The 27864-nt window shown below is 39.5% G+C and overlaps 1 long non-coding RNA gene across 1 annotated transcript; it reads left to right on the top strand.

Moving 5' to 3' along the window:
• Positions 1 to 358: 358 nt before the first annotated feature.
• Positions 359 to 27864, top strand: LOC120384292. Its single transcript, XR_005588736.1, has 3 exons — positions 359 to 493; positions 7487 to 7673; positions 27753 to 27864. It is a non-coding gene; the product is annotated as an uncharacterized LOC120384292 (long non-coding RNA).

Below are 27864 nucleotides of genomic sequence, written 5' to 3'. Positions count from 1 at the left end.
CACTGTATTAAATAAAGAAAAATACAATAGTTTTCATTTATTTTAATGATGTTCCTGCTAAACAAATGTTTGGATTATTTTTATATCTGAAGCTCCAGCTTATTGGATTTATTTATATGTCCTTCAGTTTTATTTAATAAAAAAAAAAGGCCCTCCCTAGAAAGACAGGGTTGTGCCATCTGGAGTTCTACCAGATGAGTTTTCATTGATCTTTGGTCAGTGTTTGTTTAGTCAACACCTGATATTCTGGACTCTTGTGAGGAAAAGGGGTAGAGTTCTGAAAGTTGGTTTGTTTATAGAGCTGTCATAATGGAAAAGTCTCAGAGGATTCCAAAGTAAGAGATTGTTTTCAGTGAGGAGAAGAAAACTGCTAGACTATCTCCAGACATCTCTTCTACTGGACTGGAAGGAATTTTCACTTTTCGTGTTGATTCTCCAAGTACATCTTTCTTCTGCAAGTTATTTCCATTTAACAGAACATAAGCAATCATAAGTAATTATTGTGATGTTATACCTCATATTCTTCATAGAAATATGGTTATGATATGAATATGGCATAACTAAGATATACTTTATGCAAGATGGCTCAGGTAAGGTATCATTGAGAAGGTTATGATTTACTGAATGTGATTATCCTGTTTGTAGGCATGTATCATTTCTGTATCTAAAGTTAGGAATAATGACTATGTAACAATTCCAACTGTGTGTGTCTTTGCGAGACACCCACCAGACAACTGGCCATTACAGCCTTGATGGGCCATTAGGAAGAAACAATAAGACTGAAGATACTAATCTCTCTCCTTTCTGAGAGGTGTCCTGGGACATAGCTGTGACACTACCAGATCAAGTGATAAGATCACTTGATACAAAATACCACCTTGGACACTGTTGGTAATTTTCCTCTTTAGGGAGATGGTGATCAAACAAAGGTTTCACACCTTAGGTAAATCCTTTTTAAGGCTGGGGAGGGGGTTAATTTGGACTCTTCTCCATTGCCTACCCAAGAAGAAAGACTGCTGAAAGTACCTGAGGGGAAAGGCAAGGGTGAGTCCAGACTGAGAGAGGGGTCCAGTCTATAAGAAGAGAGAACTGGATCCTACAGAAACTGCATCCTGCCTAATTCAATATTTAGGGTGAGAAATTACATTTTGTAACCTGTTTCTTTAGTGAATCAAGCTTAGTTTGCATGTTTTGTTTTATTTTCTTAGTACTCTGCTTTGTTCTGTTTGCTTTCCCTTATAATCACTTAAAATCTATCTTTTGTAGTTAAACTTATTTCTTGTTTATAACATAACTCAGTTTGTGCAATCCATATATGAGGGGACAAGAAGCTGTGCATATCTCTCTTCACATTTAGGGAGAGGGTGAATTTTTATGAGCTTGTGCTGTGCGGATTTTTCTATACACCACAAGACAATATACCTTTGGGTCTGCACTCCAAAGGAGGCGGGCACCTGAGTGCTGGGACAGTCCCTTAAACTGAGTGTTCCCAGAGCTGATCTCAGTGTCTCTGTCTTTCTGCAGCTGGGTGTAGCCCTGCTGGTGTGTGTGCTAGAGGCAGCTTAAGAGCCTGGCTCAACAAGACAGGGTAAAGGGGGCCCAGGATGGCAGAACAGGTGGGCTCAGTGGTATCCCAGTGATACCTTAAAGGGGGGGGGCAATCCATCACAAACCTTTGATGAATAAAAGAAAACTAAAATTTCTCAAATTCATTATGTTCATATTCACAAGAAAAATCTTACGGTCAGAGTATCCTTGCTGCTATTAGATTGAATGGCCAAATAGTAATGACATTTTGAATATCTCATTATGTTAGAATGCCCCAAAAGCCATGGCAGCAACATACGAATACAGCTGATACTTAGACTGTAAGCTCTGTGGGGTAAGGACCATCATTTTGTTCTGTTTGTACAGCACCTATTGCACTGGGGTTCTAACCCATGAGTGGATCAATACAATACAAAAAATAATAATATCTATATTAAAAAGTCTATGAAGACTACTTTTAAATGGGACTTGTGCCATTTTTTCCTTCCTTATAATTTTTAAAGAAGTCTTTAAAGCTTTTGTTCTCCCACAATTTTGCACATTATAAATATCAGGAATGCCACATCTTTTCTTCTTCGATTTTGCTAGAAGTCTTCTGGGGTGTCTCACAGCATGTGTCTGCTATTCTTGTGCACCGTAATTGAAGGAGTAAAGGAGTTCAGTCTTTAACAAAGATGCAACTTTTCAAATTGTTTATTAATCACTGAAATTTTGAACAGCCTGACTAAAAATCTCTCCATCCCTCTCTCGTCTGCTCAGCTTTCAATCTCTTGATTTGTGAAATGCCATTATTTTATTCCTTCCACTCATTATAAAGTTTTTAGTTTGAATTTCTAATGCCAAAAAAATGGCAGGGGATGGGGGGATACTTTTCTTTTAAAATGAACTTTCAGTTCTACCTTTCTACAGCATAAAAAGGCATAAAGGGACAACTTTTTTTCTTTGTAGATCATCTTTTTAAAAAACAAACACAAATAAATGACATGAATGATCCTATTACATTAAATAGGGAAAATTAACATCATGCAAGACACTTCTCAATGTTCTGGTGAAGATTATCACCATCACACAGGTATCACTTTACTGCTGCACATACAGGATAAACTCCTTTCAAATGAATTCCAGAATATCTAATCAAACGCAAATGCTTGTTAAAAATATTCTGTATGGGTTTAAATTACAAATCACTCTGTGCAAAGGGATACAGGACCATAAGAGTTAACATGCTAACAAAAAGAGTATTGTAAGAGAGGTAAAGCCTCATGTTTCAGAGTTTAAGCCACTCTCTAAATATTAGGGATTAGGATGGGACTTTCATGGGGGATAGATTTTCCAACATCTGCCAACAGCAGGATTTCTTGTACTTTCATCTGAAGTATATAGTGCTGGCCACTGTCAGAGACCAAATACTCACTCAGGGTATGGTCCAATGAGACCATTTCTACGTTCCTATATGGCATAAGTTCTGTCAGAAGAAGCCAGTGAGGTGGCATTCCCTTTCCCACTTCAACCTCCAAACTCATGGAAGCCCGGCCAAGTGACCACTACACAGTAAGATTCTGTAGATTTAAGGTGCATGGTTTAGAGTGAGAAAGCAGAATTTCTGGGGTCCAGTGCTACCAAACAGCACTGTTATTGGGGAGCCCAGCAGGGAAATACCTTAAGGCGATTTATAGATTCATAGACTCTAGGACTGGAAGGGACCTCGAGAGGTCATCGAGTCCAGTCCCCTGCCCTCATGGCAGGACCAAATACTGTCTAGACCATCCCTGATAGACATTTATCTAACCTACTCTTAAATATCTCCAGAGATGGAGATTCCACAACCTCCCTAGGCAATTTATTCCAGTGTTTAACCACCCTGACAGTTAGGAACTTTTTCCTAATGTCCAACCTAAACCTCCCTTGCTGCAGTTTAAGCCCATTGCTTCCTGTTCTATCCTTAGAGGCTAAGGTGAACAGGTTTTCTCCCTTCTCCTGATGACACCCTTTTAGATACCTGAAAACTGCTATCATGTCCCCTCTCAGTCTTCTCTTTTCCAAACTAAACAAACCCAGTTCTTTCAGCCTTCCTTCATAGGTCATGTTCTCAAGACCTTTAATCATTCTTGTTGCTCTTCTCTGGACCCTCTCCAATTTCTCCACATCTTTCTTGAAATGCGGTGCCCAGAACTGGACACAATACTCCAGCTGAGGCCTGACCAGCGCAGAGTAGAGTGGAAGAATTTAGTGCTGACCTTACAAATATTGATCCTCATTGGTTCTTGTCCAGGGAGGAGGCACTGGCAGCATGTCTGTTGGGAAGAGGGCCTCAAGAAATAACATAGGTGGGATTTACATGTGGATGTACCAGCCCTTCCAGCTGTCACCAAAGATCTTGCAATATTTGTGGGGTTGGGAGACATGACCCTCTTTCCAGATAGGCCAACCTCATTCCCCATCAACCTGATTCCTTGCAAATTCCACAAATGGAAAATCATAAAACAAAATTAATGTGTTTTAGACTCTTCATGGCAGGGTCCCTGTATATATATTTTTGTGTTCAGACAGTGCTGTACCAGTTTTGGGCCTCTGGGTACTATCACAGTACAAATAATAAACGATATTAATGGTGATGATCCTAGGGTTAATCAGGTCTATGGAAATCCCCATGTCACTAGCTCTCCTGTGTGGGTTTTCTGCTGCAGGCTATTATGTAGCCTAATAAAAATACCTGTTACAGTTACTGCCCACTTTGCTTCATGATCCTGTTTCAGCAATGGTGGGAAGAACCTTGCACTCTCTTTTAATCATTGATTCTACAGAGACTTTCTAACAGAAAGTGCTGCAAGAAACTTTGCTAAAAACTGATACCTAAAACTATTGTAATACTTACTTAGAGAATAATAAGGATTTATTGGAACGCTTAATTTCCTGCTAGTTTGTGAGTTCAATCCGTGAGGGGGCCACTTAGGGATCTGGTGCAAAAATCAATACTTGATCCTGCTAGTGAAGGCAGGGGGCTGGACTCAGTGACCCCTCAAGGTCCCTTCCAGTTCTATGAGACAGGTATATCTCCATATATATATATATATATATATATATATATATATATATATATATATATATATATATATATATATATATATATATATATATATATATGATGATTAGTGTAGACAGCACCTCCACCAATAGATGGTGCTATATCTTTATCTTACTGTTATGCTATCTTGTATGCTATCTTGTTGTGATTCTGACCTGGGAGGTGTGTGTGTGTGTGTGTATATATATATATACATACATATATATATATACACACACACACGCACACACACACACCCCTACCTCCCAGGTCAGAATCACAACAAGATAGCATACAAGATAGCATAACAGTAAGATAAAGATATAGCACCATCTATTGGTGGAGGTGCTGTCTACACTAATCATTACAGTATCTTCCTTTCATGACCTCATTTGAGAACACTGAGGCTGAAGTTTGTGACTGTGCATGGGGTGAATGAAATGAGATGCAGGCAGGGGCAGAGCCTTAAAGCCTTAATGTGTCTTCATACATCAACTTCAGAAAGCCAGGAAAGGGGCTTGAGAAGGGAAACAAAAGGATATAATAAAACTAGACAGAATGCAACTGCTTGCCAGGCAGTGCCACATAACACCAGTTCATCAATGACTGTAGTGGTTCACCACCTGCTTCTGGATACAGTTTGTGGTGTTGACTTTGGTCTCCTAAACTGTGTGTGTGTGAGATTTTGCCTTTTCTTCCTGTGATTCACCATGACAGATGAATTTAATACAGCCCCATATGACAATCTCATAAGAGAACTAGGGAAGTTACTATAAGGTAGGTGCACAACTGATTTAGAGTACAATCTCTCAAAGTAGTTATCATTGGTTTGCTGTCAAACTCGGAGGGCATATCATGTAATGTCCTTTAGGGATCCATCTTGGGTCCAGTGCCATTCAATATTTTCATTAATGATCTGGATAATGGAGTGGAGAGTATGCTTATGAAATGTGGATGACACCAAGCTGGGATGCAAACATTTTGGAGGACAGGATTAGAATTCAGAAGGACCTTTGGAATTGGAAAATTGATCTGAAATAAACAAGATGAAATTAAATACAAATTAAATGCAAAGTACTACATTTAGGAAGGAAAAATCAAATGCAAACTACAAAATGGGGAATAATTGACTAGGTGATAGTACTGCTGAAACAGATTGGGGGGTTATAGTGGAGCACAAATTGAGAGAATCAACAGTGTGATGCAGTTGTGAAAAAGGCAAATATTCTAGGGTGTATTAATGGGAGTGTCACATGCAAGACACAGGAGGTAACTATCCCACTCTACTTGCCACTGGTGAGGCCTCGGCTGGAGTACTGTGTCCACTGGGTGCCATACTTTAGGGAAGATGTAGACCAATTGGAGAGGGGCCAGAGGTGAACAATAAAAATGATAAGTTTAGAAAACCTGACCTTTGAAAAAAGGTAAAAAAACCTGGGAATGTTTACTCTTGAAAGAAGAAGACTTACAGAGGACCTGATAATCGTCAAACAGACTAAGGGGTGCTATAAAGAGGACAGGGATCAATTGTTCTCCATGTCCATTGAAGGTAGGACAAGAAGTAACCTGCTTAAACTGCAGCAAGGGAGATTTAGGTTACATATTTGGAAAAACTTTCTAACTATAAAAGATTGTTAAACACTGGCATAGGCTTCCAAGGGAGGTTGTGGAATCCTCATCATTGGAGATTTCTAAGAACAGGTTAGACAAACACCTGTCAGGGATGGTCTAGGTTTACTTGGCCCTGCCTCAGCAGAGGGGGATAGACCTGATGGCCTTTCAAGGTCCCTTTCAGCCCTACATTTCCATGGTTCTTTGAATTGATCTGGGGAATTTGTGCTAGTGGTTCTAAACTGACCTAACTGAGGCTGAGTTCCTTGATGTTTAGTGCAAGACTCATCTCTTTTGTCAAGCATCAGCCTGGGATATAACAGGGATTGTTTGTTTTGGTGGGGAAAAATTTGCCTCATATAACAGGCAGAAATGTGTCTATATGATATGGCTGTCATCATCATAGTAAATGAACACCTCACAAACATGTAGACTACTAATTAAAGCTGTATGTATGAGTTTTCCAATTCAGTGACCAACTTGAAAAAAAATTGTTACAGGTTTAACCAAAGCAAGTTTTTCAGTAAGGTATGCTTTCATTTGAAGTTTATTTAATTTTACTTAACTTTTAAAGTCATTTTGAGTTGAAAAGTCAAAATGCTTCATTTCAAAGATGGCACAACAAAGATTGATTTGTTTTTAGACAGATATTTTGCTGAATTTTGAAATTATTTGGGCCTCCCAACCTAGGTAGTTTTCAAGAAAACATGTTCCATCTGAAAATTTTTACCCAGCTCTACTACTAATGTACTTAACCTTTGGCTTGTGCTTAGATATCTTGTTGAACTAAAGACATAATCAGTCCTGAAGCATCTCAAACTGAGGTCTTACTATTTTGCATGTTAGTTCATTTCTTTTTATCGTTTACTTCAAGTTACAAATTGACCCACATTTAAAATACAATGACCTTGTGTTGACTTGAAATGTCGGCTATAGACCTAGCTTTGATCTGTTGTCACACTCTCTGGGTGACAGCCAATATCGGAGTATTTTTTTAAGCCAGGGAAAAGCAAAAAATATAGTTTACTAGTTTCATAGGGAAACAAATATTGTTTTTTTAAAACTTCAGCTAATGTCATGTTAACTAATCAGTTAGAACAAATTTGCCAAGAACTTGCTGCCTTGGGTAAGTGACTTCAGAATTTGGAGGAAGACATTTTAAAAGTCCTACAGGGGCATAATTCATTCACCCCTTCCCCCCTCCCAAAAAAAATACAAAATTAAAGCTGTAAGTACAAGTTTTGGTGTTATTTTTCTGTTTAGATATTCATGGAGCTTTGAAAGAACTAGTGAGACAACATCTTTTGCTGACAATTCAGCCTACAGATGATACACAACTCCATATCTTGCTTACACCAAAGAAAAACAGCACCAACTAACAGCTTCCTTAATGCCTAGCACCTGTATGAAAAGCACCTGGCTAAAACAGAATTCAGGCAGGCTGACTGAGGTAGGTAAGAGGAGGGAAGCCCGATGCCCTCCAGGGTTGATTATCTCACCACTTTGGATGAGATCCTCATGTCAGTACAATCATTTTATGCCACTCTGTGGGTGCAAGGGAACCATAAAACTACCATGATCAGAAGCGGGGTAGAGAGGGGGATTCTCCAGGCATGGGGGACAACATGACTAATGCAAGGCCAAAAATCTGACCTTAGATGAATGTTTTCTGTGAATTGGCACAAGATGTTCTTCTCAATGAACATTTTTGTATGTGGGACACTGTTAGAGGCATTGCTGTGCTTTACATTTTGTAAAAATCAGCTTTTATATAAGAATTAAAATTGTATGTCTATGAAGAAAACCCTTCCATAACCGTAATAATGCATCCTTTCTACAAGAAACTGAAATGTAAGATACCTGGAGTACACAGCAAAAATGTACACACACACTCACTTATGAATATCTTGTGCACTTCTGTGAATTAGTCTGAGACAAAAGGATACTATGTACTTTCACAGTGCAGTGCCTCCCAGAAAGGAACCTAGTGGAACAGATACAAGGCCTAGATTTTTAAACAACATTCCATCACAAATTCTTTCCATACCCCACAGGAAGTTATTTCTAATCTGTTTTAAGCATAGGACTGGAGCTGCAGTCTCTCCAGTGCAGCACATTCTCTCTATTATGTCTCCAGTGTGTTCAGACATAACTGATGGACTGATTTTTATTTTACTGCACTATTTAGGAAACATGGGCAGGGAGAATGTGTAATTTACTTTCAAACCATCACTGGTTTCAGAGCATCCTTGAATAAAGCCATTTTTAGAGTAAGAGCTCCACGCTTATACTGCACTTACATTTTCATGTTAATTTGTTCATCTAAACCCTTGGAACAATATGAAATATGTCGCTGATTCTCTCAGTTCTGTTAAAAGGGGGAAATAAAGTGTTATCAATAGCTTCTAAACAGTGTTTTCTTTAACTTTCATTGTACCATGGGGACAGACATCTGCATTTTTACAATGAGACTAATAACACACTTTTCAGAACATGCAAAGCCCCTCTTAATCATATTTTCCTCCTAGCCAAAGAGTTTTTAACAAGCCATCTAAAACTAGGTACTTAGAGTATAAACATGTGGGTGGGGCTGATAGTTCTGTAACTGGCCACAATTTCCCCTTCTTCTGATTTTGTACGATGTTGGGGATACTAAACACACTTTACAAATAGGTGCGACACTTAATGGAAGTGTCCAGGGTGAATTATTACCACCTGCTTACAGTGGTAGAAAGCCTTGTCTATGCCGATGAGGGGAAACCCTCCCCAACATCACACTCTCTCAATGCAGGCTAGCAATTTACATATCCCACTCTTGCTACTCTTGCGTGCACCGGTCCTTGTCTTCTGGACACGTGCAGTACACACCGATCCACTGCCTTCAGAAACCGTGCACCCCAGTTCACTGGCTTCACCTCAGTTCAACACCCTCCTTAGCACAAAGCACTTAGATGTATCTTTGGTAAAACCAAACTGAAGTTTATTTAAGAGCTTGAGATAGAGATTCAAATAAGCCAGTCAAAGGGTTTGGAAACAAGGCTACAGGTAAAAACAAAATGTGATCTATAGCTATACTTACTAACAAATTACTTTCCTCACCCAATGGTTAGTTCTTACAGTGCTTGTCCAGTCCAGAAAGCTGGGATCCATCTTTTATAAGACAACCCCACTGGAAGACTGTATCCTCTTGTGTTCTTTCTTCATTTCTTATACAGACTATTGTCTCTTACCCCAGGTGGTCCTCAATTCAGAAATTTGTCTTGGGGTCCTTTTTTCTTTGTAAATCATCAAGCCTGTGCTGTCAAGACAGTAAACATACAGCTTGGCTCCACAGATTGTCCATGGTTCTCAATGTTAATTGAGTTAGCCTTGAGACCCACCTTGCCTCAGGTGACAAGTTTCACTTGAACAGTTTTGAAACCCATATCCTGCACATTACATAACTCTAAAATGATTTCCCATACAAATATCACTCAGTACAAAAATCCCATATAAACATCATGACAACGAGACAGGTTTTTTTGCTTTTGGCAGAGATCACGCACTATCCCTTTTGTGAAATATTGAGAAGATCGGTATGTCTGTGTCATAGTAGGTTAGAAGTTGTGGACGCCGATACAGAAAATCAAGTTTGGCCTTCAAAGGGCAGAACTCTATTAACTATTGTGTGTGCTCTACTCCCAGAGTGCATTGGGAATTTGATACCTTATGTTCCAGCCCTGATAGTTTAATAACTGGACTTGGTTTTCGGTGACCATATCATTAGCAGATATGCTCTTCTGGACTTAGATAACCTTTAAAAGAAGTTTCTGCCCTCTTTTTGAAATATGGTGATCTACTGTATGTAAATGTTTCTTGAAATCTTAGGGACTCATCCTGACTCTGCTCTGCATGTGGACTCTACTGCTGAGCTTACGGGGGACTTTTCCATTAAAAAAAATCACTAGATTTTAGATAAGACACTGTGTGAAGTTGTTAGTGATGAAGAAAATAGTTGGCCCATTTATTCAAAGTTGAAAAGAAGAGCCGTAATTCCCTCTTTTCTGAAACCTATTGGAATTAGCATTCTGGAAACTTTGCAAAAAAAGTCAATAGAAAAGGCTGATCCTTTAAAGAACACAATTCTAGACAGAGCTTTTCTGCAGTAAAAGATTTTCACTATAATGCTGAAGGGAAGAATCTCTCAAGGAACCGGTGTCAGATAAAAGGGTGAAGGGCTTCCAGCAAGTTAATATCTCAGTCACGAATATCCTGTAGTTCCTGTATTAAGCAGGTCTATGCATGTTGCTTTTCTGACACAAATTATGGTGATCTTTCTCAAGATGAGAAGAATAATTCAGGCTGGCTTTCACACCACTATTTTCACAGACTGAGGACCCTCTACTCCCCCATTGACTTCAACAGGGGCAGCAAAGTACGTTGCAGGATCTGGTTTTATAACTGGAGCTGTGTAAAGCCCATTTTTGGCATTTGCATGAGTTTACACCAAACCTTCCCAGCAGTTTTGATTCCAAGAGTTTTCAGAGTCCCTGACCTGGTTTTAAGTTTCAGGTTCATCTGTAACTAACACCTCAGATTCAAATTCACTGGAAATACGACAGAAAAGTTTGGTCAGTTTCATAAACCTGCTGGCCTAAGGTAATCTTTTTCTTGATTTTTTTCATTTTGCATTCATATCAATAAGGTTCATATGAACCAAACCCAATTTTTTGCCAGACCTGAAACCAGTTTGGTTTGGTTTGGTTTTGAGTAATATTCTAAACACAACTGACAGAAGTAAATCTTTTCAGTTGTGTACCTCCTCTGTTTTATTACACATGCAAAGAATTGTATTTGGGTGGGGGCGGGGGAGCAGGGAGAATGGGGGTAATATAATGTAATAGCTGTATGAAATACCAGTCCTGCAACATTTACTTATGTGGCTAATTCACATTACCCCAGTGGGGCTACTAGTGTGAGTAAGGGCTGCAATATCAGGCCCTTTATTTTTACAAACAAACTGAGGAGTTCCCGGACTTCAGCATGCTGCCCTCAAGATCTTGGATCAGTAAATGATGTAATGCATGTAACCTAATCCTTGCACAAGTAGAATGCATCATACATATAGTGAGCTTGATATCAAATTCCTTACTCACTAAAAATTCCCGTTAACTGAAGAAAAGAGTTCAGGAATGGGCTCATTAAAACAGCTATTCATATATGGAAGCACCAGCATTTTCAAGAAGTGATGGTCATTCTAGCTCACAACTCTAAATTAATTTTCAAGACAATGTACAAAGATTGTTCTTGTGAAATAATCTGGGCATGTATGAAGGAGTTTGATCACTAAAATATTTTTTAAAAGTGCCGTTTCACGTAGCTCAGTAATAGAAGAATAATTGTTCAGCGCTTACCTATAAAGCAGAAAAATCTAGTGTTATGTGTGTTCTGGAATAGAAAGTAGAGGCTTAAATTTAAAAAATAAAATCTGGAAACAGATTCATTTGATTTCTTGATGTCATTTTACTTTGTAAAGTGTGTGCCTACTGTTTTTATGATGCACCTAATTTACCAGATTTCTCCATTTGCTTTGTAACGGTAGTCACATTTATTACAGAAGTGCACCTGACAATACAATATTGTTCATCTTCTGCTCATGATAATTCTGTAATTGTAATCAGATGCTGCTATTTCCTGGTAAAAAGCACAGTTCAGTCTGGATCAAAACCAAGTTAAATACTTTCTGCTTCCAGTTATAGGTTAGAAATCCCTGGCACAAAATGTTAAATTTGATTAGTAGATTGTTTTACTGCACTTTTAACCCTTCTCCAGAGGCTAAAGAGCCTCAAAAATTGCAAGATGCTGTCTAAAAACTTGCTCGGCTCTAATAACAGATCAAAACTCTAGGCAATGGAATGTTAATAGCTCAGCTTAGATTTCATTTGAGGGCCCAATCCTACAAGCTCTGAACTCCCAGAGAAATCCCAATAAATCTTGTTGAAGTCAAAGGGTGTTCCATGGAGGGGAGGGCGGGAGAGGACCTACTGCATCCAGCCCAAAGAATACAGACAAAATTATAGGAAAGTTGTCAGACTGATAATTGAATAAATTTTAATTGCATCTCAGAATACAAGATACCATTCAGTTAACCTCCCCACCCCCCCAACACACACACACACACACACACACACACACACACACACACACATATACAATGGAAGTTTTCTAGATAAGACTTACATTTTAGCATAAAATGTTTTATTATTCTAATTTAGGATGACTATTGTGCCATATTTTCCATTCTGTTTCTGTATAATATATTTTAAATAAATACAATAGCACTTTGTATTCAAGTTGAGCATCCCAGCTGAAGATCTCAAAGCATTTTAGCAACACTAATAGTTTCAAGTCAGATTTTCAAAAGATCTCAGCACCCAGGAACAACCACTGAGAACAAGGTACTGAGCGCTTTTGACAATTTAGCCATGTCATGCCTAAAGAGGAGCAGAATTCTTTTGTAAATCTGTCCCTTTAGCCACTGAGAGGCAGGTAAGTATTATCTCCACATTACAGAAGAAAGGAAGGCAAAGAGTTGACTTGCTCAAGACCACACAAGAATTCTATGGCAAAGCTAGAAATAGTTAACAACAAGATCTCTTTCCCAACTATTTGCTTTGTTTACACACACACATATACATACATATATATATATATATATATACACATATATACACACACACACACAAACCCTTCCCATTCATGGCTGCTATTATTGCCATTCATTAGCAACATGTGTGAATGTGAGTGTATATATGTGATCTGAATGTCTCAGATTTTCATAAGCCTGTTAATGGATTTGTACTCTAAAATCAGGAAGTCAGCCACTACTCTTTGGCTTTGGAAGAATTCTCTAATTTTTCAGTTGGAAGACGTTTGGTTTTGATAAGCTTTTAGGTACCTCTTGATTGCTTAAAGAATCATATTGTTTTATCCTTTAAAAACCTTTGTTACATGTCGGTTTCAAAAAAAGTTGAAAGACAAGGGATTTGTTGTAAAGGATTTTTGGTTTTACTAGCATTAGGATATCCGCAGCTTTCAGCTACATTCCTGCTGCTTTTATTTTTCACATTTGATTAAGAAATAAATATGAATCGCTGCTTTTTGTGATGAGTAAAGCTCTTTTGAAATTTGGAGTCATGCTGCTGCAGGAGAAAATGGAAGTACTGTAAGTGAGGCCTGAATTTCTGAATCTCCCTTGTCAGAGAGGGTTCACAGGTATGAATAGGAGCAGCTTTTGACTGGAGGGACCAAACTTACCCTGGGGTGTGAGTCATTTCAGAGAAAATATATTTGGCCCTGTAGATCCAAAAAATCTTCATATTCCTTATTTTATTTTCTAAATTTTATGTTTTGTTGCAACAAGTGCTCAGAATTATAAAACTAGTCCATGTGTATCAATCAGCTATCTTTACTTCTTTGGTAGCCAAGTAAGGTCCTTACTTTGGATCCTATGTGCACGCATCCCCACTAATTCCAAAGGGGCTTTACATTGGTGCAGACGTTCACCCACACAGAACAAGTTACAGGACTGAGGCGCAAAATGGGGCTAAGGAGATGGGGAGCAGGGTGAGACACGAGTCGCTAATTCATCATACTTACAAAATGAAATTATTAAAATCTAAAACTGTGAAATGTGAGTAAAGGTTACCCCATAGTTGCCAACAAATTATTTCTTGAGTCCATGAGGTGTTTTGTTGTTTTGCTGAAAACGTATATGTTTATCTAGGCTGTGTAGACATATAAACAGTCTGCTCTGGTATTCTAATGTCTAGACAGTACAGGAAATTGTTGAACAGTAATTGGAGAAAAGTTTAATAGGTTTTTTTTTATTGAAAAGAACAAAGTATTCTGGTTTATGGTGCTAAAGTTGCGATTATCTGTAAACCATATTACTTGCACTATATACAACTTCTTTCCAGTCCAAATCTTTAAGTAAAAGAATATAAATGTATAGAAAAGATAGAGCTTCTAGAAGCTTTTAACACTTCACTGCATCATTTGTTATGCTTGGCTGGACCTCTGAGTTAAAATAAATTACCATTTTAAGTTAGGAGGTGTTCCTTCCTAGTGGATTAAAATTCATGCATCTTTTCAGCTGCTGATTGCTTCAGGCTTTTTCTTTAAGAGAACCTTAAAAAAAAAGGCAATTTTTTGTTTTTTTTTTATGTGGAGCTGCTTTTATAAGCTGGACAAAAATGAAATACAATGTGCTCTAACAGGAACAAAAAGCAGTACATTAAAAACCATCTCACTTGTATGAAGAAAATAGCCCCTGAAATGGGCATTGCTAAATTTTTTGGACAAATTTATTAGCATTACAAACAGAATTTTTAGATACCTATTAGGGAAGATTAATCACCTATGAAAAAAATGATTGTTTTATGTTGTGTTTGAAAGACATTTTGCTAAATATTTGATTTAGCTATCAGGTTTTAGTGAACTATGTATCCTCCATACTTACTCATTTTATCAGAAACATTAACAGTGAAAAATTGTTTAATTCAATATTGTGGTGCAGCAGAATTACTAGGACACCCCAGAGTTTGTGAAAATGTTCAGTTGCAATCTTCCTCTTTCTGGACAATCTCAATGGCCTTATTCTACACTGAACTAGTCATTTATACTGGTGTAAAATGAGCATAAACCATATTTGGGCTGATTTTCATTTACTCTGGCAGCATAAAGGGGCCTTAAATGGACATAAGCATAATTTATATGCACTTTAAGATTCCTTTACATTGCCAGAGTGGTGTAAAGGGGAGCTAGTGTAGCTAAGTTTTGGTTCACAGAGTTTTGGATTGATTTCACTATTTCAATTAGGGGTGATTTTTTTTTTACCAGAATAATTATACTGGTTCAACCCCTGCTGTGGATGCAGTTATAACAGAATAAACTATGCCAATATAATTTATTCCCCTAAATTTACAGGAATAAGCTATACCACCAAGAGAGACTTTTATACTAATATAACTGTATCCATACTAGAAAGGTTGTACTGCTTTAGCTAGACTGGTAGAGTAAAAACAATACAACTTGTGTGTTTAGATAGACAGTAGGTGTGGATTCTCAGGTCTGATTGGATAGCATTTAACAGTTACTTTTCACAGATGTATAAATGACTCAACTATAAGGTAGTGGAAAATCCCAGCTTTAGTCCACTCTAGAGTAGTCTCACTAAAACCCTGATTCTATAATGAGCTTCACACTAGGGTAGCCACTCACGCATTCCCAGAATATCAGTCACTCTGGTACTTCCAGGAATGGCTTGGACCCCCCCCCCCGCCCCTGGCATAAACTTGCACATTTGGTGCATACAAGGTCATTGCACTGAGGATGCCATTTTGAAGAGCAAGCCACTCCGCCCCCAATAGAAGTCACACCAGTGAGGTGGAACGGTGAGTTCTTCAAAATGGCATCCCCTGCCCCCTACCAGACAAAACCACATCTGGTTTTGTCTCAGCGCTGGACAGGGCACAAATCATCCAAAAAGAGGACTGTTAACCTGATTACAGGTTCATGGGGCCACCCACACAGATCTTGTTTGGATATGGTAAGATTCCATATGCATGTTGCACAGGTGAAAATTTATCTACTGGGAGAAGCAAAGCAAGAGGAGAGAAAAGGCCTTATAGTTTTAGCAATTCATACATTTAAAAAGAGCCTCATGGGAACAAAATTGCCATACTAGTTTATGAGAACAGGACGAAAAAAACCCTCAAAGTATTCTTTTATTGAGACTTCTTCAAATGGTAAATAGAAAATAACATTTTGCACTGTTTACTCTGAGCACCAGACACCCACATTTAGTACGAAATTACTTTAAAGTACTTTTCAGAATCAGCTTCAAATGCATTAGTTTATAGTAATCTGCCATTTTTATTTTATCCCATAAGGAAAACTTATTTCCTTCAGTCATCTAAAATAATTATTTATTCTTTATAAATAGTAATGCTAGAGACCAACTGAGACTGGGGTGGGATCTCTCTGAACTAGGCACAGAGTGAGCGACACTCCCTGCCCCCAAAGAATTTATAAAGATGACAGATAAGGGGCAGGGGAAGAAGGGATATCACACACACGGTGAGTGAACACTGATAGGCTGCAAAGGTCATGTTTATCTGATATATCATTTGTTTGGTGGTTGGTTTGGCAGTTTTTGCCTTTTATGTATTTATTTTCTTTTGAGGGGGTTGGAGTTAATGAGAGAATACTTTATAACTCATCTATTAACCATCACATCTCATGTTTTCAATGCAAATGAAATAGAGGTGCAAAGGGACTTACATGTCTATCAGAAGCACTTCAATAAATGTGTAGCATTTTAAAATAAAGCTGAGGGTAGCAGGGTTGCCATTTACTGAGCAGCCAATAATGGCCAGGGGTGCTTCTGCAGCACCCTAATTCTGTTGCTCCTCTTGAGGACTGATGGGAACTTCCCACGGTCTTTCTTGGGACTACCAGCAACCACCGTGTTGGTCTGGCTTAACAGCCAAAAGCAGTTCAAAATAGCCCTCAATGTCCCCAAAACAAATTGCATTACAGCAAAACAAAATTTCGTACTCATCTTTGGCTCTTCTCTCACATATGGAGCTCTCATTCTGCTCCAGACTGTTCTTCCCAGAGCTGTCAGTCCTATTCTCCCTAGCAGGAGTTCAGCCTTCTGGCTCTGACTTCCTTTGCCCTGTCAGTTTGCTCCCTGTTCTCAGGAAGAAGACAGCACATATACTGCCCGCCTTCGGGGATTCCTCTCAACTGGTTGTGAGACAGGGGAGCCCTGCCCCATGCTACACTACAGCGCTCCTGGCAGGTGCGGCTCTAGGGATTTTGCCGCCCCAAGCATGGCAGGCAGGCTGCCTCCGGTGGTTTGCCTGCGCAGGGTCCACTGGTCCCGCGGCTTCGGACCAGCGGACCCTCTGCAGGCACGCCTGCGGGAGGTCCACTGAAGCCACGGGACCAGCGGACCCTCCGTAGGCAAACCGCTGGAAGCAGCCTGCCTGCCGCCCTCGCGGCGCCGGCAGAGCGCCCACCGCGGCTTGCCGCCCCAAGCACGCGCTTGGCGTGCTGGGGCCTGGAGCTGCCCCTGGCTCCTGGTTCCAGGCCCTTAAAGGGGCACTGTCCTAGTTTTTCCCATCCAATGGCAAACTCTCCAGGACCACTTTCTCTCTTCCTGCCATGAAGCCATTTCCAGGATCTTTGTTTATTCCAGCCTACCCTGGAACAGGGTCTTCTGGCCCCCACCAGCCTTAAAGGACCAGTTTACCTTGTTACTGGAGGCCACATTCTTAGTCACAGTGTTTCTGATGATGGTTTTGAACTGCATTACTTGCAAAACAATTATTAAAATTGAGACAATTTTACACGGTCAAGATACCTGACACTTTCATATCTCTGTTGTCAATATCATACCATCAGTATATAATTAATCTACAACCAATTTCTTGATCTAATTGGAAATCTGCATATAGTATTCTCTAAGTGCCTTTAAGGATTAAGGGTGACCTTTTTACTATTTGCTTAATAATAATTTATAGATATGTAAACATTTACAACAACAATTACAGGTCTGCCCTAATGAAATTCCTGATGTTGCGGTCATGAAAGATATGAGTGTGCATCATAAATTTGGAATCAATTCTGTATGCAGGGATGTGCTTATAAGATCAGAACAAATACAAAAGCCTCTGAAAATGAGAAATTCAGAGGTAAATGGCTTTTGGATAACACTACAGCAGGTTAATGCTCTAATTTTATAAATGTTGAATACCAGAGCAGAGGGAGACCTTGCCCCTGCTAACACATTATCCTAGGGGTAACGAAACAGAATTGGGTGAAGTGAAAAAGAAAATCATTCTTATATTTTCAAAAGGCATAATATGCTTCTCTTGATATCACTTAAAAAAATATTTTGCTTTCCTGGGAGAAGTGAGTTACATATGGTCACATTTGAACAAGCTTCACACACTGTGAAATATTGGTAACACAAAGAATAAGTGGAAGATCTGGTAAACCATGCATCTGAATTGTGCAAATGAGCTTAACTAGGAATAGAGGCCCTGGCTCTCTTGACTGCTTTAGACTCCAGGCAGTCATCATTAGGATCTGTTCCACTGAAGTCAATTAAAAGACTCCCATTGGCCTCAGCAGGCTTTGGAGTAGGCACTCACACTTCTACACAGGAGTGCAAAATGCTACTATTCCAATGGGATAGGGTTTCACATCAGCTTTGCCCAGGTGTAAATGACAACACCATTGCCAGATAGTTTTGATTCAGACCCACATTTAATATTTCAGAGTACGAGCAAGAATTGAGACGGTGAGCCTAATATCACCATGTTTAAATGCAACCTTGGGAGTCCTCTTCCCTGAGCTGTTGAAGGTGAAGAATACTGTGGATGTGACAGGCCTTCTCTTCCAGTGCTGGAGGGGCCAGTGGTGTCAACTAGATTAGAGGGCAAACTGGCTCACAAAACACCTGACCTATTCTTCCTTAATGTTTTAGCTTGAAAATGGCATCTCAGCAACACCCTTGTCATTTCAATTTTTCATAAATTCTGTGTGTATGTAGAATAGGGTGACCAGATGTCCTGATTTTATAGGAACAGTCCTGATTTTGGGGTCTTTTTCTTATTACCTATTACCCCCCACCCCCTCTCCCGATTTTTCATTTTGCTGTCTGGTCATCCTAATGTAGAACTGAGCAAGAGTCATTCAAAGTTCTGTTTAAAAAAATGGCAATGAGAGTCATAAAACGGAGTCAGTTCTGTCACTCTCACTCATGTAGTGTAGTAGCCTATACCATTAGTAAGAATGAAATAATGAATAAGGAGTCCTAGCATAAGATTCCACTCAACACAAGGGCTAGGTTGTGGTTTTGCCACAAGTCCTGACTAAGAGGCAGTGAGTGTACAGTTGTGCTGGTCCAGGAGCATACCAGGAATCAGATCGGTCTCTCAGCAAGTCGTGGTTTGATGCCTGGCCACCTGCCCCACACCAGCCCCATTGCTTCAAGGGGGCGTAATCAGTGCCAGTCCTGCAGATTACTTCCCCCCACCCCGGTGCCATCTGAGCAATACTGGTCAGGAGGCTAAGTTAAGACATTGCTCACCACACACCCCTGTCAACCCAACCCTGTCCACCCGTGCAAGGGGGAGAATAGTAGTCCCAGGGAGGCTGCTCTGCATCTTGTGCCATGACCTTCTTTACAGGTAGCCCATGTATAGGATTAAGCACCTGATGTCCCTTGCTCCCTGTGCAGTAACACAGTCTGGCTGTGTGAGATGTTCACAGCTATCATTTTCACTCATTTTTTCCACAAGATTTGCTAGTTCTTGTAGTTAATCATCCAAACCTGAATTTGAGCAATGCAGTACTCAGTTGAAAACTACTGAGATTCCACTGATTTTCACATCAAAACTATGAGAAAAACATGAATTTTACAGAATGTCAATGCAAAACCAAAAATCTGATTAGGTTTACTCAGACCTTCACCTTGAAAATCTGTGCACAAACCTACAGCAATGGTCTCTCTCACCTCAGAATCTCTCAAAGCTTTGGGCACTGTTGTTTGGAACATAGGATCTATTGCTGAGTCCCTCTTTGGCATCAAGTAGGTTCGGGTGAACCCACTTCAGAAATGAGTCTTGCCTGAGTTCCCAAAAATCTCTGGCCTCTAAGAAAGAGAAAAAGGGCAATGGCTTCCATTAAGTGCACTCAGAGCATTTTAGCTCATTTGATATTTAAACCTGCTTAAGCCTATGATTTTTTGCTCTGTTTTATCGCTTTCACAAATGTTTCAGATTTGTCTTCATTAGTAGGTTACTTCAACTGAAGGGCAATTTGACTACATGCCTTCTTGCCATTAGTATCGTTCCATCATTGCTGCTGCTTCCTTTGCCCTTGGACAGAGGAGAGTAGGCATGCAGAAAGGTACAGTACAAGAGACCTTGAACATACTCATGCACCTCCTCCCACTTCATTCTTTTTGTGCAGTACTGACGCTCTTCTGCACACTAAGCATATTTTTCTCCCACGGTATTAAGCTTATTTCTGAAGCTATTCCTCAGAGATGATCCGTATGTGCACTGTCCTTCCTGCTGACACCTTTTCTCTTCAACAACAAATTGTCTGGCTGGCTACTACCGTCCTTTAATATCTAGAGAAACATCTCTCGGCCAGCATTGTTCTGGGTTTCCGTTCAGGCTGCTTGGTTGTAGTGTATGTAGTTGGTATCATACAACTACCTTTCCCTTTCCCAGACCTGCAAGCGAATGCTCATTTTTCTCTCTCTGGGTCACTGCTTTAGTCTCCACTTTCCTTCTGTGATCCTTAGCCCCGCTCAGCACAAACAGCTTGCTTTGAACACTGATATTTGCCTTCTCCATACATACGATCACTGTAACTTATTTCACTTTCCCATTCACTGATCCAGCAGCTCAGTGTTTCCTGGCAGCAGCACCCTATATTCAGCTTCCACAGAGCAGTTCTGCCACTACTTCTCCTTGTCCTTCTGCTTGTCCCTGCAGCACTGTTACTCATTGCAGGGGGTGTTATGACACATGCTGGCTCACAGGAGCTATAGGGAGATGGCTCTACCCCCAGGAATGAGTTGCAGGAAGAGCATATTCCAGAGGAAAATTAATACAGTGCATTTATATTTTACTTTGACATTCATTACCTACCTCTGCAGCAGCTAGACATGGCCACATGCTGATCAAGACACTATGACTGATGGCCTGTTCCAAGTACCCTTTCATCTGCCTGTCCCTCCAACTTGCATATACACAAGGATGCACCAGTCATCCCATTTCAGTGCAGAAGAAAATATGTTTTTGATAACAATTTGGGAAAATAAATACTAGTGAAAATACTATCATTTGCAATTATAAGCAAGCAAAATACGAATTTTCACTTGCATGCAAATTTTTTTGGAAAGCATAAACAAGAGGCTGCAAACAGGGCCGGCTCCAGGCACCAGCAGATGAAGCACGTGCCTGGGTGGCATTCCGTCCATTCTTGGGGCAGCACAGTCTGGGCAGCCTTTTTTTTTTTTTTTTGGCTTCTGCAGTTCGGGCGGCAGTCCTAGTGGCTTTTTTTTTTTTTTTGCGCTTGGGGTGGCAAAAATGGCAAACCACATAATTCTCCTCTTTCTGTTCTGCTCAAGTCAAACATGTTTCTCTTCTCACTTCTCTTATCTATTCATTTTACTAATACTTTTTCCTCCTTCATGCTTAGGCAATAGCACAATGCTGAGGAGACAAAACTTGGTGCAACTCAACCACTCATTTTTTATTATAATTTCTTGAGCTATTAGTTACCAAACTTACCTAAAATAGTGTAACGAGTAGGCCAGGTTACCAAATTACAGTGAGCTTTGGTTTGGTTAACCAGGTAGATCTGGCCATACTTTAGGTCTGTTCTCATCCATAATAGCCAGGTCAGCATCTTTCCAAGGCATTAGAAAGTTGTACATGTCAAAAATTTGTATTGGCTATCCCCGTCTTCTGAAATGTATGACCGAAATTTAAAGGCACTGCCTGGAAATGACCGGTACACGTTGCTTTTGCATACAATGAGCTATTTGGCTCAGATTTGCAAAGGAACCTGATGGAGTTAGGCACCCATAGCCCATTAATATTCCCATCCTACGAGATGCCTACATCTTGCCTTCAGAAAGACAGCCATTATTTCAGCCATCCTAAAAGCCACAGCAAATACAGCAGAAATCATTGTGTGATCATTAAGTGCCCTGCTGCCAATCCATCAGCTTCTCTACAGGCTCGACAGGCCAGACTGTTGAAAGGCCTGCCACCCCCTGAGATATATATAAATTCTGATAGGTGGGAAGTCCCAGCACTTAGGGTCTGATCTGGCGGCTCTCACTGCAGTCAGTGGAAAGATTCCTGTTGAGTTCTGTGGGAAGACATATAAAGTTCTCCCACTGGCTAACTACCCTCTGTTAAACATTTATGCCTTATTTCCAGCCTTTGTTAAGCTAAATACATTGAGCTGCTTGAATCCATCTCTATAAGGCATGTTTTCCGCTCCTTTAGTTACTCTTGTGGCTTTTCTCTGAACCCTCCCAGCTTATTCACTTCCCTCTTTAATTGCAGAAACCAGAACTGGATGTAATATTCCAGTAGCTGTTGCACCAGTGCCAAATACAGAGATAATATGATCTCCCTACTTGTATTTGAGTTTCCCCTTTTTACACCTCCAGGGATTTCAATAGCCCTTTTGGCCACAGCATTGCATTGGAAGCTAATATTCAGCTAATTATCCATCGTGTCCCCAAGTCTTTTTTAGAGTAACAGTTTCCCAGGATAGAGTCCCCCATTATGTCAGTATGGCCTGCATTCTTTGTTCCTAAATGTATGACCTTACATTTAACTTACATGTTTTGCCTGCACAAGTAATCCAGATGATTCTGTATTAGGGGCCTGTCTGCCTCATTATATACCACTTCCCCAATCTTTGTGTCAGCTGCAAACTTTATCAGTGATGATTCTATGTTTTCTTCTAGATCATTGATAAAAACGTTAAATAGCATGGCACCTAGAATGATTCCCTGTGGGCCCCTATTAGAAACACACTCAGTGATGATTCCCCATTTATGATTACATTTGGAGACCTATCAGTTAGCCAGTTTTCATCCATTTAACGTGTGCCTTTTCCATTTTGTATCATTTTAGTTTTTTAATCAAAATATCCAGTAGTGCCAAGTCAAATGAAGAGGCTACTTTATGAGAGGAAACTAAAATAGTTGGGTTGTTTAGCCTAGAAAAAATGAAGGCCGAGAGGGGGCATGACTGCTCCCTATAAATACATCAGGGCTAAACACCAAGGAGGATGCAGAGCTACACTAAAGGACAACGTTGACACAAGAACAAATTGATATAAACTGGCCATGAATAATTTCTACCCTAAACTTAGGAGGAGTTTCTAACCATCATAGGAGAATGATTCTGAATCAGCCTCCCAGTAAGAGTTGTGGGGGCAAACAACTTAATTAGTTTTAAAAGAGAGCTTGACAAATGTATGATTAGGATTGTATGATGGGATTGTTTATAGTGGGCAGGGTTCAGCAGCCCTGGGGGTCCCTTCCAGTTAATGTCTTATGTTCCCAAAATTCATACTTCAGTCAGTAACCTGCAGAGGTTAGTAAGGAATTTCCTCTCTCCCCGGCCCAATGCATTCTGGTGGTGGTGGGTATTTTGTCTCCTTCCTCTGAAGCACAGCTGGAGATAGGACACTGGAGAGGGTGGATACTAAGAATTCTACCTCTTGGGTGCTCTGGGTATAACTGATAGGGGGTTGGGAAGGAATTTTTCCCCATGTCAGACTTTTGCACCTTCTGAAGCATGGGGTGCAGGTTACTTGTAGGGATCGTTTGGGTATATCTCACAAATAATTTCCTGCCATTGCAGGGGCCTCAGGCATTGGTGCACCTCAGTCCCAGCTATTCTCTGCCTGTGGCACACAATAATTTAGCGTCCTGAGGGTTGTAACACTTTGGTCTAATACTGGTTGTTGGGTGTAGTGTGCAAGTGCTGGGTGGTGGTGGTGGCCTGGGATATACAAGAAGTCTGACTAGATGATCTGGTGGCCCCTTCTGGCTTTAAAAACTCTGACTATGACTCAAAATGCCTAACAGAAGTCTAAGTACATTAGCTCAACACTATTGCCCTTATCAACCAAACTTGTATCTCATTTAAAAAAAAAAAAAAGAGATCTCAAATTAGTTTGACAGGATTTATTTTCCAGAAAGAGAGAGGCACAGAAGTCCACAGGCAGACTCAATATTTTGGAGCTGTTCCCCTGATGATTTTTGACATTGTTGAGGAGGAAGGGGGACATTTACTGCACCTCTTCTGAATCCTGTTCTGCAGCCACAGCTTCCTCTGAAAGCGGCTTTTGCTCATAGAGAAATAAAAGAGTTTAATCTCGGTATCAACCTGGGCACTTAGTTTGAAGCTGTTTCTCTTTGAAACAATCCAGTCTCCAGAGAAACGCCTTGCCTGCCTCAGTGCTCTTTACAATTACAACCTTCTACTTGTGCAGTGCCAGATATACTTTCTTTTAAAGAATTATATAATTTGAATTTTTTTTATTAAAAAAAAACATTGAAAAAAGGATCTTTTCCCCCTGCAGCTTATAAACATAACCTTTACTTTCAGCTACAAATTTAGGTAATCTCTAAAGGAATCAAAGTTCTCTGAAGAGAAGGTAGTGCTCAGTTAAATACAGATGTTGAAAGCATAAAAGGGAAAGAGAAAAAAAGTGAGGCAAGGTGCTGTTCACATAGTCTGTCTCTGCAGCAATGCCCCATGAATTTGTCAAAACTCACCTGGAGAGCAATAATTTTGTATTACCACACCAACAACCCTGTCACATAGATACTTCCAGTTTAAACACATACAACAAGCGGAGTATATGAAATAGGGATTTTTATTTTAAAATGACCATTAATTTCAACAAGCGGGACAGAAACTGGCAATGGGGCATGAGGAATTCTGTATTTTAGCAAGCAGTACAAAGGTCTTTTCACATTGGTATAATGGAAAGCAAAGAATATTTGACAAAGAACGGCAACCACTTTGTACTCGATACTGGGGGCACACACATACACACACATTAATGACTACTTAACAGCTCTGAGAAATCTAACCTTGAAGATATTCAATTTGTCAGATAACATTGGATTCTGTTTACACTATACACACGCTTTTCCTTCAGTCCCTTTTGAGGAGACTGCCAGGAACTCTACCATTCAAGTGCCTATTGAAACATAATTTAAAAGGGGAAAAAATGTAAAAGAAAAAAAAAAACTTTTACCCAGGTAGGGTATTTTGATGTGTAGTGAAACACTGACCAGGAACTCCCTTTAATAGAGCTTATAGCTTTAGTTATATCCTATATAGTGCTTCCTTTGTTCAAGGTACTATCTAGTTTTAGTAGCTGTGCAACTTCCTTTCTTCAGTGTAATTCTCAAGAGTGGTTAATCAAGAGTTAGAGAAAGAAGTATGGAGGATATTTGACAGTGCTCTGATCCTAGCCCTAACAGGTGCCAACAATCATTAACCCCTTGAGCATGGTTCAGAAGACAGTTCAATACTTTGCTCCTATTATTCATACTCAGCATGGGGATGGAAGCAACATTTCTCAAAAGGACCTCTTATTGTCTTGCAGCTTGCATATTAGCGGATTACATTAAGGGAAGCTTGAAAATATATTTTAATTAACACCAATTAAAATTTTAAGATGTGAAGTAAGAACATGAATATGAACTACAATTATTATGTACAAAAAACGGTCCCTTGCCAAGTACAGCATAACATATACAAAAACCATTATGTGAGAAATACATACCACAACCTCATGATTATGCAAAGTTAAAGACATGAAAGTAACCTTTTTGGTGTGTTATGCCTTCCTAATTCAATTAAATGAGAACAAAATTAAGATGGGGATTACATTTGCAAAGGCATTTAGCACTGTTAACAGTGTCTGCCAAAAAGCATTTCTTTAGGAAGGAACAAGGGCATGGCCTTTCAAACTTTCAGTCTTTGTAATAGAAAGGGTAGAACTGACTAATGAAGACCTATGAAGCAACATTTCAAACCACAAACAGTTTATGAATTCCATTACTGAACAATTTAACCACAACGATACCTGGCTCTACCTTAATAGCAACAACACACACATTGCTGAAAGAAAAATGAAACACTAGGAATGCAAGGATTTTTAATTCAGTCTTCCTGCAATGCACTGATTATCTTTCCCTCTCCCACCCACCCTTTTCCCCCTCATAGCAATGGAAATTTAACACACTGCTAATCAAATAATAAATACGCATGAATATTACAGAAATTAACTCTGGGTTATGTTAATTTAAGATGAAATTCATTCAGTGCAGAAACCTCATGCAAGGCTCCCTCCACCACTAAAAGACAAATCTTGCTCCTGTTTAAGTCCATTGTAGTTTTCCCACCAACTTCAATGGGAGAGGGATTTGTTGCTTTGGGTTAAAGTGAGAATTCAGTGATACGGAGGTTCTCTCTTGTTAAGGTGACAGATGCTTCCTCAATAGTTGTATTTTATATATACAACTATATCTATATAATGATTTGCCAGAATTATAGGATCAGATTATAAACAATAAAAAATAAAATAAAATAATGCCTTATTTAAGGTCCCAAGCCTACACTGAGCTCTGTGTGGATGGCCCCATGTGTCCATATGGATTCTCATTTATCTCCAGGTGGCTCCATACAAATGCAGGAGTACAACCATGAAGAGCTCATTGCAGGATGACCGTTTAAATTACCACTAGCATGGGTCAATTACACCTCTACCCCGATATAACGCTGTCCTCGGGATCCAAAATATCTTACCGCGGTATAGGTGAAACCGTGTTATATTGAACTTGCTTTGATCTTCCGGAGCACACAGCCCAGGCCCCCCCCCCCCCCGAGCACTGCTTTACTGCGTAATATCCAAATTCGTGTTATATCGGGTCACGTTATATCAGAGTAGAGGTGTAGTATTTCTTACACAATAAAATGTGATGATTTCTGTCTTTATTATGTTTGTGAATCATTGGCTAATCACTACCATGAGCTGCAAATTTATACAGGATTTGTTAAGTATTCACCAAATATTTTGGTCTAAAAATGTTTAGACTATGGATGGAGAGCCTTCCTTGAGCATTGTCTGCCTCAGCCTCTGAATCAGGGCACTGCTCATTCCAGTACTCACTAATAGTTATTTATTATTCAGTAAATGATTGGTCATATTTTAATGTTTCTGATCCCTGACTGGATGACAAATTTTTAACAGGAGAATAGAATTTAGTGAGTGACAGAGTGAAAAATGACTGAGTGAAACTTTTTCACCCAAAGTCATTCTGTATTCAAGGGAAAATCCACAGGATTTTTACAAATTTGGACTATTTTTCTTTCCAGTTACAGCACTCTAGCACAATGCTGCAATCTTTAAATCGCAAATTCTGCAGGAAAATATTTATTTATTTAAAGAAAACATGCAACCAGATAGTCTACTTTTGTATATTTGCCTAGTTACATTGACTTCACTGGAACTAGGCCAATTTATAACAATTGAGAGTCTGTCCCCATGTTTCCACTAGAATTCTTGGAGTGAATTTGATGAAAATATTCATATTGGATATAGGTTTTTAAAGCAATTATAAAAATAATGTGATTGAGTCATTGATCTCCCATCCATGGCTGTCGCTTTTGGCAATCTCAAAATTAGCTTGAGCCAACAATAGCCCAACAAATTTTGTAAACTTTCATTACTAAAATCATCAGCAAAATAGTGAATGGGGCCTACATTTTGAATTTTGGGCTTGGAGTATAATTTATACAGCTATAATGAGCTTGGTGCCATAGTTTCAGACACTGAACAAGCTCCAAGGCTTACAGGATTATTACTTCCTCTTCATTTTGTAACTGAGACTTCCATTTGATTCCAGGATTAGAAAAAAAAAAGGAGGTTGTTGAAGAAGAAGGAAAAAGAGAGTTAAAAAGGAACTCCGTGAAAACAAAAGTTCTCCCAAGCCATTTGGTTTGTTCCCAGAACTCAGA

This window comes from Mauremys reevesii, linkage group 16 (assembly GCF_016161935.1).
Source record: "Mauremys reevesii isolate NIE-2019 linkage group 16, ASM1616193v1, whole genome shotgun sequence".
NCBI lineage: Eukaryota > Metazoa > Chordata > Testudines > Geoemydidae > Mauremys > Mauremys reevesii.
The sequence above is the reverse complement of the archived record's forward strand: the minus strand, read 5'-3'. Positions and strand labels throughout refer to the sequence as shown.